Source organism: Myotis daubentonii, chromosome 8 (assembly GCF_963259705.1).
Source record: "Myotis daubentonii chromosome 8, mMyoDau2.1, whole genome shotgun sequence".
Classification (NCBI taxonomy): Eukaryota; Metazoa; Chordata; class Mammalia; order Chiroptera; family Vespertilionidae; genus Myotis; species Myotis daubentonii.
Window position 1 is genome coordinate 63,891,521 of NC_081847.1, and position 13,706 is coordinate 63,905,226.

A 13,706-nucleotide genomic window follows, 5' to 3' on the forward strand; every position below is an offset into this window, starting at 1 on the left:
AATTAACTTAATAAATTGAAGATGCACATCTTCATATTACTAGAAATTGTTCTACTTTGAATGAAGAAAATAAACAAAGGGGATATTTTAAACAAACAGGAAAGCCCACCTCTCAGTACGACTAGAAGGAACTCTGCATTTCCTCTCTGGAAGAGCCACAGACTTACTGCAGTCAGGCGAATGATTCTAGTTTTACTGTTTGTTTTCTATCTTTTCATTTCTATTTATTTTAACTTGAAAGGGTTTTGTATCCAAAAGGAGTAAAAATTGTGAAAAATTACTTTGGAACTCTGGCTAAGAAAATATTTCTGCTTTCACCTGCAATAACAAACCTCTTTCCACAGTAAGAGAAGCAATCGGAAGGCATCTGAAGGGCTCTGTCCAGTTGGTTTACTTAAGCCAGGTACACGAATTCTCGTGATGAGCTATAAATCAGTTTGTTATAGCTGACATCTACATACCAAAGTCCTGGATGTGAAAACAGATTTATCTTTTCCTAAGATAACACTGATACATCAGAGTAATTGTCTTGCGTCTTGGTGCAGCCATACCCTAGCCCAGGCCACCATCACCTCGTTCTGGACCTTGGACCCATCTGGAGCTCTGTCCAGAGCCTGCAAAGTCCATCATGACCCAGAGTGCTACTTCCAGATGCCTACAGCATTTTCCCATTTCATAAAGTATTCTTGGCCAACACGAAGGACTGGCAGAATATTCAATCATAGGATTGTGGTCGGCAGTTAGACAGACATGAGCAGAGCAAGGACATTGGGCCAGGTACAGAAGGTCACCAGGGAAGAAAGTCCTGGTTGCTTAGCAAAGGACAATTGTAGGGTGGAACCTTGTCCCCAGGGTGACCTTTCCTCCCCTAGCATATCTCTGGTCATTCAATGTGGACCCCCTGACCTTTCCTCCCTAGAGATAACATCTGGGCCTCAGTTGTATTTCAACTCCAAGACCAGAAAAGCAGCAAAACTAGACAAGCAGCACCATGCCAGGGCTGACCTCAGGACCAGCTGCATTTAATCATGACCCCCTGCCCTGGCAGTGACCAATCAATTAGTAGAGACCCCCAACCCTGAAAGGACACACCTGGAAAGCTGATGAATATTCTGCTGAAATCTTCCCCTGGGACCTCCCCTAAAATCTCACCTTTAAAACTCTTAGTACAGAGGACCCAGTGTGCTCTCCCTCCTGGGAGCACACCCCTGCCTTTCCCTTCCCTCTCCCCCTCCCCGGTCCCCAGGCAGGTCATCTTTACCTTTCTTACTTCTAAGTACCAAAGGCCCTTCCTTTACCTCTATAACTTGTTTCCTAAGACCATTTCTTCTACAAACTACTTCTTCCAGCTCTGTGATTTTCCAAATAAATATTCTCTTACAGTTTGAGTCTTGGCTCTGAATTCTTTCCCAGCCAGACTCAGTATGGAGGTTGCTGAATCCAGGTCCAGTCTGACTCCACTGGTCTAACACCTGGTGCTGTTCTCCCTGCCCCCAACAGGATCCTGGTCTAGCTCTTGAAATGCATCAACATCCCATCAGTGAGGCCACTGGCCCGTAGAGAACAGGGATCAGGAATCTTGAATCTCCAACTTGCCAATGATATGGAAATCACCACCAGGAAATGGAAGATAGAGTTATCAGGGCAAAGCATGGAATGAAAGTATATAGAAATTTTGATTACTGACCTAAATGTCATCTTCTCCCAAGTAAAACCTTATAGAATATATTAAGACTGAATAAGTGAGAGAAAAGGAGAGAGGAGAGAAGAAGTAGAGGAAGAAGGGGAGGGAGAAGAAAAGGGAAAGGGAGAGGGAAGGAGAGAAAGAGGGAGAGGGAGATGAGGAGAGAAGAAAAGAACAAAACATGAGAAGTAAACAATCTTATCTAAATAAATATGTATGATGATTATCTGTAGCCAAGTCCCACTCTTTCTCTTTGCTTTCACACGAGAAAGGGAAGGGTTTTGTAACCTGATTAATGTTTCAGATAATATAGATCCTGAATTTATATTACATAGGTGGAAAACAGAACAGAACTAGATAATAGTAACAAGTTAGAACAAAACCAAAAGGCAACACTCCAGTGGCATTACCAAATTCTCCACCACCAGCTAAAAATAATAAATAAAACAATCAGAGCCATAATGTAAATGGAAGAGAAATCTGTCTTCCCTGAGTTCAAAATAAACACAGCAAAGCCAAGTCTCCTTCACTCCCTCACTCATACCCCACTGGGGAGTGAACAGCCTCTACAAGCACAGAGGCTCAAGGCAATGCAAGCCTTAGCAAAGGTGAGATGCCCTGGGTTTGGGTGGTTATTCCAGATGGTACCTTTGTATCAGTGCTGCCCTCTCCTTCCAGCTGATCCCTGAAATTCCACCTTTCCAGTTTCATTGTAGCTCAGAGTTGCTTCGACAGTTTAAAAGCTAACACTTTGGACTTAGTGATTGTTTATATTTTAGCATGAATGAATTGATGAGATTCATTCTTGTTTTGTTAAAGAAGAAGGGCAGAGTACATTGGGGCACTCTGGTATCTATGGGCCAAGGAAGGAAGCCCCATCAGATGAGTACTGGGCGTGGCAGAGTGGAGCATGGCACAGGGCTGCCCCAGGGAAGAGATGGGAAATGCATCTTTTTGAAAGTCTCTCCTCTAGTCCTAATGCTCTTCTGTGCTTTTCTTGGGAAAATAGTGGTACACTTATGTAGACAGTGTCTGAACCACAGTTGATGCTAAATAAATGCTTATTGAATGAATAAATGACTTAAAGTAGACACTAACCTACAGTAACCAGCTCTCTCTTAACCTCTTGCTTTGGTTTCAATCAATAGTCATAATTGGAGATCCATAACTTGGGAGAACATGAGAGATAATCCAAGCTACAGCCCAGAGGGCCTAACCCTCCAGTTTCAGGTGCCTTAACATCCACAAGGCTACTGAGGACAAGCACTGTGCTGAGTGATTTACAAAACCCACATCCTTATTCCACCCACCAGCTTGAAGAGGTAACTATTTCACTATCATGACCATTTCACAGATGAGAAGCCTAAGGCTTGGCTTGCACAAGGGCTCACAGACAGTAAGTGGTAGAGACATAATTTTAATCTGGTTCTGACAGAACCCAAGGCCTGGCCTGCTAACCACAGGGCTGCCCTGCCTCTGTTGTTGTTGCAGAAGTGAAAATATGCTACCTGTGTATTATTATTATGCTTCCTTCGGCTATTAACACAATTTGGAAAGGCCCTAGACATAATTTTGTAGATCCTCATGGGAAATTATTGGAAACCAATGATTTTCAAATCAGGAGTGTATTTGCCAGCAGTAATTTCCACACACATTTGAATATACTTGTATCTGCAGATTTTAATTTTCAAAAATATTCTCAAAGCTACATATATTCTCAAAGGTGCATGTACTGGTATGTGTGTATGGTGCACATGTGTATTGCTGTATGCATGTGAAAGAGGGAGGCAAGAACAGAGAGAGCAAACATTGTGCCTTTGGGGACTGTGCGCGTCTCATCTTTGACATCACCTTCTTTACAATGAACTTTCACAGGCACTTAGAGAATCATGGGGCACTACGATGAGCTGATGGACAATGTGCGTGGATGTTATCCTGGTTGATCTTTGGCCCCTCTCTGTCCTGACCTACAGGAGCCACCTGTTGCTCCGGACCACCTCTCCCATGTCCACCTGCCCTGCAGACGGGCACACATTTGCTCCATCTCCCAGGGAAGCAGACATGCCTCTTCAAATGCTGCTCGTCCTCCAAGGCCCAGCTCTTTGCCAAGTTGAGTCAAGTACAGCGTGGTAGTTAGGAACCCAGGATCTGGGATCAGAAACCTGAATAGAAATCTTGGTTCAGCCTCTTTTTAGCCTTGAAACTTTGGGCAATTAGCACCTATAGTAATGAATTTCTCTGTGGGTAAGATGGGGATGATAATGGCTCATCACTCATCAGTTATGAGAATTGGATGTTAATTCCGGGGCAGCCAGAGTTCAGCATCCGGAGGAATGTGAAGGACAAGGGACAAATAGGGTTGCCACACCTTAACCTGACACATATTTAAATCTCACTTCCACTCCTCTCTTCCAGGGACACTGGGAAACACAATATTTTAGCAGGTCAAATTCCCACCCCAAATAAAAGGATGCTGATACTAAATCAAAAGGCTAGATAGGTATTAGGTAGACTCCCAGCCACTGTCACCTTGGGTCATATGTTTTTCATATCACATATACCCTAGCCATGTATATCCTTGATTATACATTTAAGGGGGCTGAATAAAAATGTCATTCTCTCAAAAGTAACATCCTTTAAAAAACACATTTCTTAAGATCAGGAGTTATGCCTTCGATGGCTTTGGAACACTACATAGCAGAATGATGGGAAATCAAGATGGTTTTAGAATTGCTAGTGGCTGCATTCTCTCCACCCAGCAAAGCCAAGTCCAAATAAAAATTTCTCTGCTGCTCCTTTGGGGCAAGACTTAGAGTAGGGATGGGCCTAAGGAAGCCCTAATCTCACAAATGGGGAAGCTGAGACCATAAAACCCCCTATCTATCTCCTCACTGTCTCCCAGCTTTCCCTGTGGTCTCACGTCACCCCATCTTAGGTTATCAACTGAATGTGTTTAGAAGTTATGATTCTCAACACACTCCTCACACTGGCTGTGAGCTCCCAGGAACAGGGATTTGATTTCAACCACATTTTTATTTCTAGCATCTAGCCAGATGCCTAGAACATAGTATCCACTCTTTCAATCAGTCAGCAAACATTTATTTAATGCATGATTGTGCCATGCCCAGTCCTGAATGCTGGCTTGAGGCCCTGCCTTCCTATACTCATCCAATCATGTGGACAGCCTTCTTTATTCAACAAATATCTATTGAGAAGCAAGTCTTATTTCTCCTCTTACATGCCCCTCATGTCCTAGTTTAGGTATCACTTCCTCCTGGAAGTCTTCCTGGATCTCAAGCCACACATGCCTTCATTTCTCCATGGCAGCCATATTCGTTGAATAAAGAAGGAAGGTTTTAAATATTTTTCTTTCTTTGCTGTTTGGCTCTCACTTTATGTCAGCTTAATTCTCAGATTGCTCTGTAAGGTGATTTTTCCTTATTCTTTTTTGTTCCTGTTCTTTGGCTTATTGGAAACAGTCATATTTGTTTTCAAATTGCTTTGCTACCATCTAATTTTAGTGATTGTTTCTGCAGAAGTCTCTGGTCATAGACATGTTCTACCACCAACTTACTCTTTGAGTTAACCTGGCCAGCAAGGGAGCACCTACATCAGCATCACTTATCATCCAAGGTGAAGACTTAGAAAGTGATGGAGCTGGACAAATGACCCTGGCGGTCATTGTAATAATACTCCCATCTGCACGGTGCGTTAGGGCCCTTCAGCTCCAGCACCCACCTTCCACACCAGGCTCAGCCTTGCACAAACACTTGGGCTCCATGGCAAGGACATTTCTCTATAACAGGGCAGCGGATGACTGTATGGGAGGGGAGGGGAGAGGAGAGGGTTGTCCATGCAAAGTTTTGTGCAAGGTCTATTTTAATCCTGTTACTGAAATCAATACAATGTGTGGTGTTAGCCATCTCCAAATGGCCTTCTTCTAGCAAGTAGTCCCTCCTCTAAAAGTGACATGTCTCATGAGGTCTGTCTGGGGCAGTAGCTTCTATGGAATTCATGACAAGGTAGCACCATGTTAACTTCAGCAGGACTGGCAATGCCTTAGTCTCACTTCCGTGAGGCACAGAACTGACCGCTGCCCTCTCCATATAGGCCATGTCCTGCTAAGCCTTGCATCCTCAGCATTGCCAGCTGTGCAGCGGCCGGGAAAATGTCTCCCAGGCTTCATTCTCCACTCACCTACGGAAAAGATGGGTCCGATTTTCTGAGAATTATGGCAGAATGTGTATCAGAATATAGCCTCTAATATCTGTCCTTTGTCCATCTCTGCAACAAGAATGAACATTTCAGGAGTCTTTTCCCCACAGCTCGCCCTCACAAAGTCACAGTGGCTATCCTGTAAGGAGGGGCACAGGGAAACAGGTACTAGGACAGAGGCCAAAAATATCATGAGAACTACAAATAGGGTTCAATCAACGAGTTTCACAATGTTAGAAACTTACATCATGATTATAAGCAAGAGTGTGCTGTGAAGCAGAAAACATTTGGGTAGAAGAACCTAACAGATCTCTGGAAGCAGCAAAGCCAGAATTGATGCAATAAAGGAAAGGATCGGTGAAGCAGATAGACATTTAAGAGGAAATTTGAAGTACAATTAATTGAACAAACATAATGCTTCATACGGTTCTGCCTTCCAAGTTTTTAATCATTACAGAAGAGAAAACATAGATCTGGGAAAGTGGAAGATGTTCTAAAATGAGATGGGGAACCTGGTGTCTGGTCCCAGCTCCAGACTCAACCTGCAATTTGTGTGACTTTGGGAAAATCTGACTTTAAGGCAGCAGTTCTCAACCTGTGGGTCGCGACCCCTTTGGCGGTCGAACGACTCTTTCAGAGGGGTCGCCTAAGATCATCCTGCATATCAGATATTTACATGACGATTCATAACAGTAGCAACATTACAGTTATGAAGTAGCAACGAAAATAATTTTATGGTTGGGTCACAACATGAGGAACTGTATTTAAAGGGCCAGAAGGTTGAGAACCACTGCTTTAAGGGGCTTCAGTCTCCTCATAGCTCTGAGCCCTCTGGCTGTGACCCAAGATCTTCGACACCCATCACAGATAATCTCCACCTCCCCGAGTTTAAGAGTATCTGCTTGGCATTTCCCCCATCTACTTTATGGTCAACTGTTTCACTTCTGACTGTTCTGGAGTTGCTCAACCCTTCTCAAATTCCAAGATGAAAGAAGCGAGGTCTGGCGTAAATGCCGACAGCCTGACAGTACAGCTTGACCACCTGCTCCATCTCTGGAGCATCTGCAGACACCGTGTGTGATGGTGACTATGAGCCAACCTCGCTCGCAGTCATGCCATTTTGCTCACAGCTGTATGGCCATCCCCACTGACATGGGGTCAGTCAGCTAGGCAGCGTTAGGCTCTGACACGGAGAATCCTTCCTAAACAAGCTGGCTCTCTTGTTCGGGATGAGTTTACCATCTTGTTGACCCTTGCTCCATGAGCGTGGTTGGTGTATTTGATCCAGTTTCTTACCTCCTTGTTTATTTTTCCAGTATAATTTTGCCAGCATATTTGTTGCTTTTCATTTGACTCAGTGGGTCCATTGCAGGAAACTTTCCTAATTGTTTGAGAGTTTAGGAATAGCTACTGATTTTGGTACTAGGCTAAAGCATACAAAAAGTTCCAGAGACAAAATGTGAAGAACTAGTCTTTATATGCATGTAATGTTTTCCTAGATGGATATGTTTAATTTATTTTCAGTTGAACTCTGGCTTTTTGAGTGCCTGTGTCTATTTATAAAAGTTTCCCCCCTGCTGTCTGCCTAAGGTTAGAGGCAGCAAAAACACAAAGTTTCTGTATAAGAAAAAAAACAACACACCAAACAGATTCTAAGTGAGGGTCTGATATGTTCCCACACACCTGAAGTATTGCCAGTGTCTAGAAATTCAGATTGTGTAGTGTTGTATGTCTTGAGGAGATCTGTGGAGACATTGCAAACCTCTCCCAACTTCAAGTTTGCATCTCTAAACCAGAACAGCCCTGGCTGTCATCTGGTCTTCACAAAATTGCATGAAGATCAAAAGAGATTAGGTACTTGGAAGTCTTTTGAGAATCACAGAGTTAAAAATATGGAGATGAACCATTGCTATGGAGTTTGTGACCTCGAATTTGGTGGCTTAGAACAGCGGTCACCAACCGGTGGTCCGTGAGGTCCGAAAGGTTGGCGACCGCTGGCCTAGAAGATTGTTTTGTTTTCTCTCAGCTCTGAGTTAGAGCCCAGCGCGCAGGTAGATGGAATGTGTTTGCAATGGCCATATCACACAGCTTATAAGCTATGGCTCTGAACATGCACAACCCAAAACTCAGTAACACAGACATGGACATTAGGAAAGGACTGGTCAAGTCCTATACTGAAAAATTCAGAGGCTCACAACAGCCAGTAGGATGCATTTTAGTAGCTATCTGGTCTACCCACACATTTTATGGATTTGTAATATCTGTTCTAAAAACCAAACTGTTTGAATATTTTACACATAAGACAGTGAAATGCCACACCAAGCATTCAGAATCTAACTACAATAAATGTGCAAATAGCCTATACAGCATTTTCCTTTTAGCTTGAATGTCTGAAAAGACATCAAAATCAATTTTCTACTCCTGAGAGGTAAAAAGCATTTTTTAAATACAACCTTAGAGCTGAAAATAGCGCCTTACTGGGATTTATAAAACCTATTGATTTTACCTTGTAAGTTGTATGATTTTCAGACAAATCACTCAATCTCTTTGTCCTTAGTTTTTTTCCCATTTGTAAAGAGAGGCTAATAATAGTCAAAGCATCTACATCAAAGATAAACAATATTGAATGTGATGTTATGTTAGATGCTGTTCCAGGTGGTCAGTTGAATTAAAACATATTTTGTTTTGTGTAATGAAAACATATCCAGTGAATTAAAGAACTAGTTATCATAAATGTTAATAATAAATGTTAATAAATTATAATATAATTGTTTATCATAGGACTAATCTTATAGTGTAGTGTTTCTCAAACTCTTTTTCCTTGCGCCCCAAGGAGCCTTTTGCCTCCCCTTAAATTGAAGGTGATGTAGATATACATTACACCTGTTTAAGCACTGTGTTCCTTTGGAGGGCCACAAACCATTGTAATAGCTATTTTTTTTTCACGTGCCACCCCTTCCCCCTGAAATCAATTTTTGCCCCCTTGGATGAACTTTTACCATTGTTGAGAATGTATGGCCTAGACGGAAGCAATTACTATTGGTGAATTATTTTTAGGGTACGCTTACATAGTGCTTGACGACATGCAGGCATATCCCCCCCCCCCATTTTATAGTCATATTAGGTAACTTAACTACGGTCCTCCAGTTGAGAGATTGAGGCTGGTGCCTCTGGCTCCTTAACAAACGTGGCGTGCTGCCTCTCACTTGCCAGCATGTCTGAGGGTTGCTGCGTGTGCCATAAGAACCCAGGGCGTGCTCAGATTGAATACCAGTGTTTTTGTGTCTTCCTGTGCCTATAGTTGTGTGCTGCAGTGGCTTCAGGTGGTGCTGGCCTCATAAAGACTCTTTCTTGATGGTCTGATCTTATCCTGCCTCAGCTACTAGCCCAACAAATGTCCTTTATGGAAGGATTTGTAAAGGGGCTAGGAAGAAAATGCAAAACATAATACCCGATTTTCTTCCTGCCTTCAAAAAGCCAAATTATCTTGTTAAGCAGAGAAAGCAGTTAGATATCCAAGGCAACTAGCACTACGAGAAAGAATAGGATGAGAGTCACATGAAAGTACAGACAAAAATGTTACTGAGGTCCTTTATTGCCTCTTGCTATTATTTCCCTCCAGGGGTAAGGGTCCTCGGTCTTCTCATCAGACCCCCAAACAAACTTGAGACAGAGGGTGAACAGATGGCTAATCTAAATCACTCTCATCCACATCTAGCCTTACTTTTGGATGGTTGAATATATCTGATATTCAGTACACGTTGCATGGATGAATGAATGAATGAACTAACAAATGAATGCTAAGCTCACAAACATTTTACTTATTTTCTGTAACTGCCACAAGTGCAATGTAATCCTTAAGTTCATAAATTCAGAAGACTATGCCACTCAAAGGTACATCTAAAGTTATATTTTTAAAAACATTTAATTTAGAACCATCTCTATTTTGAAAATAAAATGTACTTTAGATGTACCTTTGAGTGGCATAGTCTTCTGAGTTTATGAACTTAAGGATTACATTGCACTTGTGGAAGTTAGAGAAAATAAGTAAAATGTTTGTGAGCTTAGCATTCCTTCCTTCCTTCCTTCCTTCCTTCCTTCCTTCCTTCCTTCCTTCCTTCCTTCCTTCCTTCCTTCCTTCCTTCCTCCATGCAAAGTATACTGAATATAACTCAGAAGTATGCCCCTTCCTAAGCACTCCCAGGATAATTTTATTAGCTCTGCCTCTGAGGAAGTGCTATAAGATTTTTTTCAATGTCAAGTCTTTACCATTTATTACAATCCTGCTGTAGACAAAATGCTGAACACGCTGGCTTAGGTGTTTTCAGTATTTTGAAAATAGGTACTGAAAGAAGCATAGAAAAGACTAAGCAGCATTCCTGTCCTCTAGATGTTTATAGTCCAGAGGAATTACCCCGGGTCACAAGCTTAGCACTGACATCTAGCAACTTTCAAGAAAAGTCTGTTTATTCCTGCTGACACTCCCCAACCTCTGTGGATGCAGAGGTGGTAAAGGCTTTCAAACATACACATAGTTGAGCAAGATTTGAAATTAATGCCTTAATTCCTCTGACCCTTCTTAAAGCTATCATTTCTTCAAGACCTGGAAGGCCTGGACTCTGAAATTCCAAATCACCTGCATGATAGCACACATTCCGTTCAGTTTTCACAAGGAGACGCAACTGTAGCATAGATTTCAAAGGGCATTTGCCCTTGCGACGCCCAGGGTAACAATGCGTTTGTGCTCTCCACTACTCTGTGTTCACTAAAAATCGAGACACCCTCCTAAGAAAATCAAGCCGAGGTCGTCACTCAAGCTCTGTGCCCAGCGCAGATATCCCAGGAAAATGTGCTTGTGATTCAGAATGACTGTGGAAGAGCAAAGAGCCGGCTCTGACTCAAAGACTGAGCCCATTATAGAGGCTCGTAGTTTAGGATCAGCAGTGCTTATGGGAAAAGACCACTGGGTGAACACGTGAGAGGCCTTGTGAGCTGGTCACTGAACAACCGTGGGAGCTCCAAGTGAGCCTGTGATGTGCTGCGTGGCGGAGAACTCAGCCCCTTTGAGTTTTTTCTTTCCCATCCACGCGACAGAAGTTATTTATGAGCAGTGCCAGTATTCGTACTTATTGATGCTGCTCGGGAATCCTGTCCAGCTGCCCTGGCCGGGGACTCTCAGGCTACAATCAGGGCCTGGCTACACAAACTCCTGCTTCAAGGCTTGGCCCTTACACGGGGCTGGGAAAATTCTCTGTGTTGGTTTCAGGTGGACGGATTCCGAGTTGGAGCTCATAACACCTTCCTGGAAATGCCTTCCTCCCAATTCTATTACTCTAAGCATATAGCCACATATATTCACTCTAAGACAAATGTAGACTGTATTTTTTCCATCATTCTCCTCCAGAAGTGAGTATACTAACAGTGAAAGTGAAAATAATGTAGAAAGGGAACCCTAGAGCTATAGTCTGCTCCTTGTAGACAAGCAGAAGACGATGAGGGCATATCTGGGAGCAGCAACTCCAGCAAGATGCTATGTTGAAGGTCGAGAACTTAAATATGTGACGCCACTACATGTGGAAAATAAACTGGCAAAACAAATTGCAAACTGGTGATTTCAGCCTGGCTATGTTTATATCACACCAATGAAACCAGTTGGAAAAACAAAAATTGAATCATCTTGACTGTCAAGATGATACAAATTATGGCTGGCCTGCTGGTTTCCCTCTTCTTCTTTTTTTAAGTAACAGAATCAAATAATTATTTAAGTAAATGTATTATCTAATTGTTGCTAACACGTGATAAACGACCTTAACATTTTTAATCACTATCAACCCCATTGCTTATACATAAACACATCATCCCTAACATTTTCTTCTGTTGTTTGCTTCTTTCAAATATTCCCTGATAGACTAAAAGGCATCAAGTGACTAAAAGACCTAGAAAAGTCAGACACTGCCTAGCTGTGTGCTTGGTGACAAGGCTCATGTTCTGCTTAAGCCGCCGAAGATGCTGTTTACATCATTTTCAATTGCCCAACACTCTTGAGGAAATCAAGTTCCTGCGTTAAATTTGACTGACCCTTGGGCAACATTCAAACCCACAAGTCATCACCTGCTACCCAAACCCAGTAACAGATACAAGCAAGAGAGACCATGAAGCAATGAAGGACAAAGCTGACCCAGAGAGATGCCTGCAGAGCAAGGCCAAGTCAAAGGAGTGCTCCTGCTCACAGGCATTATGATGACAATCTTCCCTTTATTCACAGGCAGGGAGTCTTTCATCTTCAAGATTTGCCAACACTGTGGCACTTCAATCCTCACAGCATCCTTGTGAGCTAGGCAGGTGGTATGAGTTATGATCCTTCATATTAAAGATGGAAAGGTGATAATGATGGTGGTAAAAATTAAAGCACAAACAGTATCAGCTCCATCACATCAAAAGATCCATGGCTTTCTCAGGAAAAAAAAAAAGAAAGAAAGAAAAGTAAAGTAAAAGTGGAAACTTTCACATCTATTTTACTAAGTTTCACACTGATGTTAAGGTCTGACTAGTTTTGAAACTCTGAAGCGTAAGGGGTTTAATTATTACATTGTTCTAAGGGGCAGAGCAGTCTCTTAGAAAGTCAGGCATTCTTTTTTAAGTGCTTTATTTATGAAAACACCAGCACAGTTGAGTCAAAAAGTATTCTCTTGGTTCCATGTGGTCCCATGGCCTCACCTAAGTGTGAGGAGGAGGTGACATTTGCCCAGGAGTAAACCTGCTCCTGGAGTCCTAGAATGGCTGGGGACCTTCAAGGGAGAGACCTCCGGATAAATCAGAGTCCCAGACAATTCAGCCCAACAGGGGAGCCCTGTTTGCAGAAAGCAGCTTTCCCGTGCCCTGGGGAAGGAAGAGAGTGGAAGTCGTTTCTGCCTTTGGGACTTAAGAGCCAATGCAAAATTGAACACACCCTTAGACCCCACAGAACGTAAATAAAAAGCCAGAGTTGGCCCGGAAGAGAGGACTACTCACAGAAGGGGCCTGGGTGCCCTTTCCGGGGACTGACAGGGAGTCTCTCTCTGAGATTTCTCCCGTGTTTCAACAAGTCCTCTGCCTCTGGAAGGGGGAGGAAAACAGAATGGGCTCCTGCTGCCTACACCATTCCCTTCACAGGCTGGGACCTGTGACAGGGCTCCCTGCTCACCCCGAGCCCAGGCACTAACCTGTGACGGGGATTTTCAGTTAAAACAAGCGCTGCCTTACTGAGGGAGCCCGGCATCCCCACCCTGAGCAACTGTCCAGGACTCAACTCTTCTCTTTAATCTCTTCTTCTTCTTCTTCTTCCTCCTCCTCCTCCTCCTCCTCCTCCTCCTCCTCCTCCTCCTCCTCCTCCTCCTCCTCCTCCTCCTCCTCCTCCTCCTCCTCTTCCTCCTCTTCCTTTTCCTCCTCCTCTTACTTCTCTTCTTCTTCTTCTTCTTCTTCTTCTTCTTCTTCTTCTTCTTCTTCTTCTTCTTCTTCTTCTTCTTCTTCCTCTTCTTCCTCTTCTCTCTCTCTCTCTCTCTCTCTCTCTCTCTCTCTCTCTCTCTCTCTCTCAACCTTTCTTTGCAACCCAACTTTTCTCAGACCCCACTTGAGACTCCCAGCCCCGCCCCCCCCCCTTTGGAGCACCTTTCACAGGTGGTGCGCCCACCCTTGTTGAGGGAACAGAAAGGGTCCCAAGCTTCCCGCAGTAGAGGCGGGGGGGGGGGGGGGGGATGAAGGGCACATTTTCCCCCTTTCAGGCGGGGCCAAGGGCTGTCAGCCCTTCGCAGAAGGAAGCCCCCAGGAG

The 13,706-nt window shown here is 43.4% G+C and overlaps 1 long non-coding RNA gene across 1 annotated transcript; it reads right to left on the minus strand.

Moving 5' to 3' along the window:
• Positions 1-12,417: 12,417 nt before the first annotated feature.
• LOC132239037 (uncharacterized) lies at positions 12,418-13,233 on the minus strand. Its single transcript, XR_009453963.1, has 3 exons — positions 13,102-13,233; positions 12,911-12,994; positions 12,418-12,778 (listed from the first exon to the last, which is right to left on the minus strand). It is a non-coding gene; the product is annotated as an uncharacterized LOC132239037 (long non-coding RNA).
• Positions 13,234-13,706: the final 473 nt, after the last annotated feature.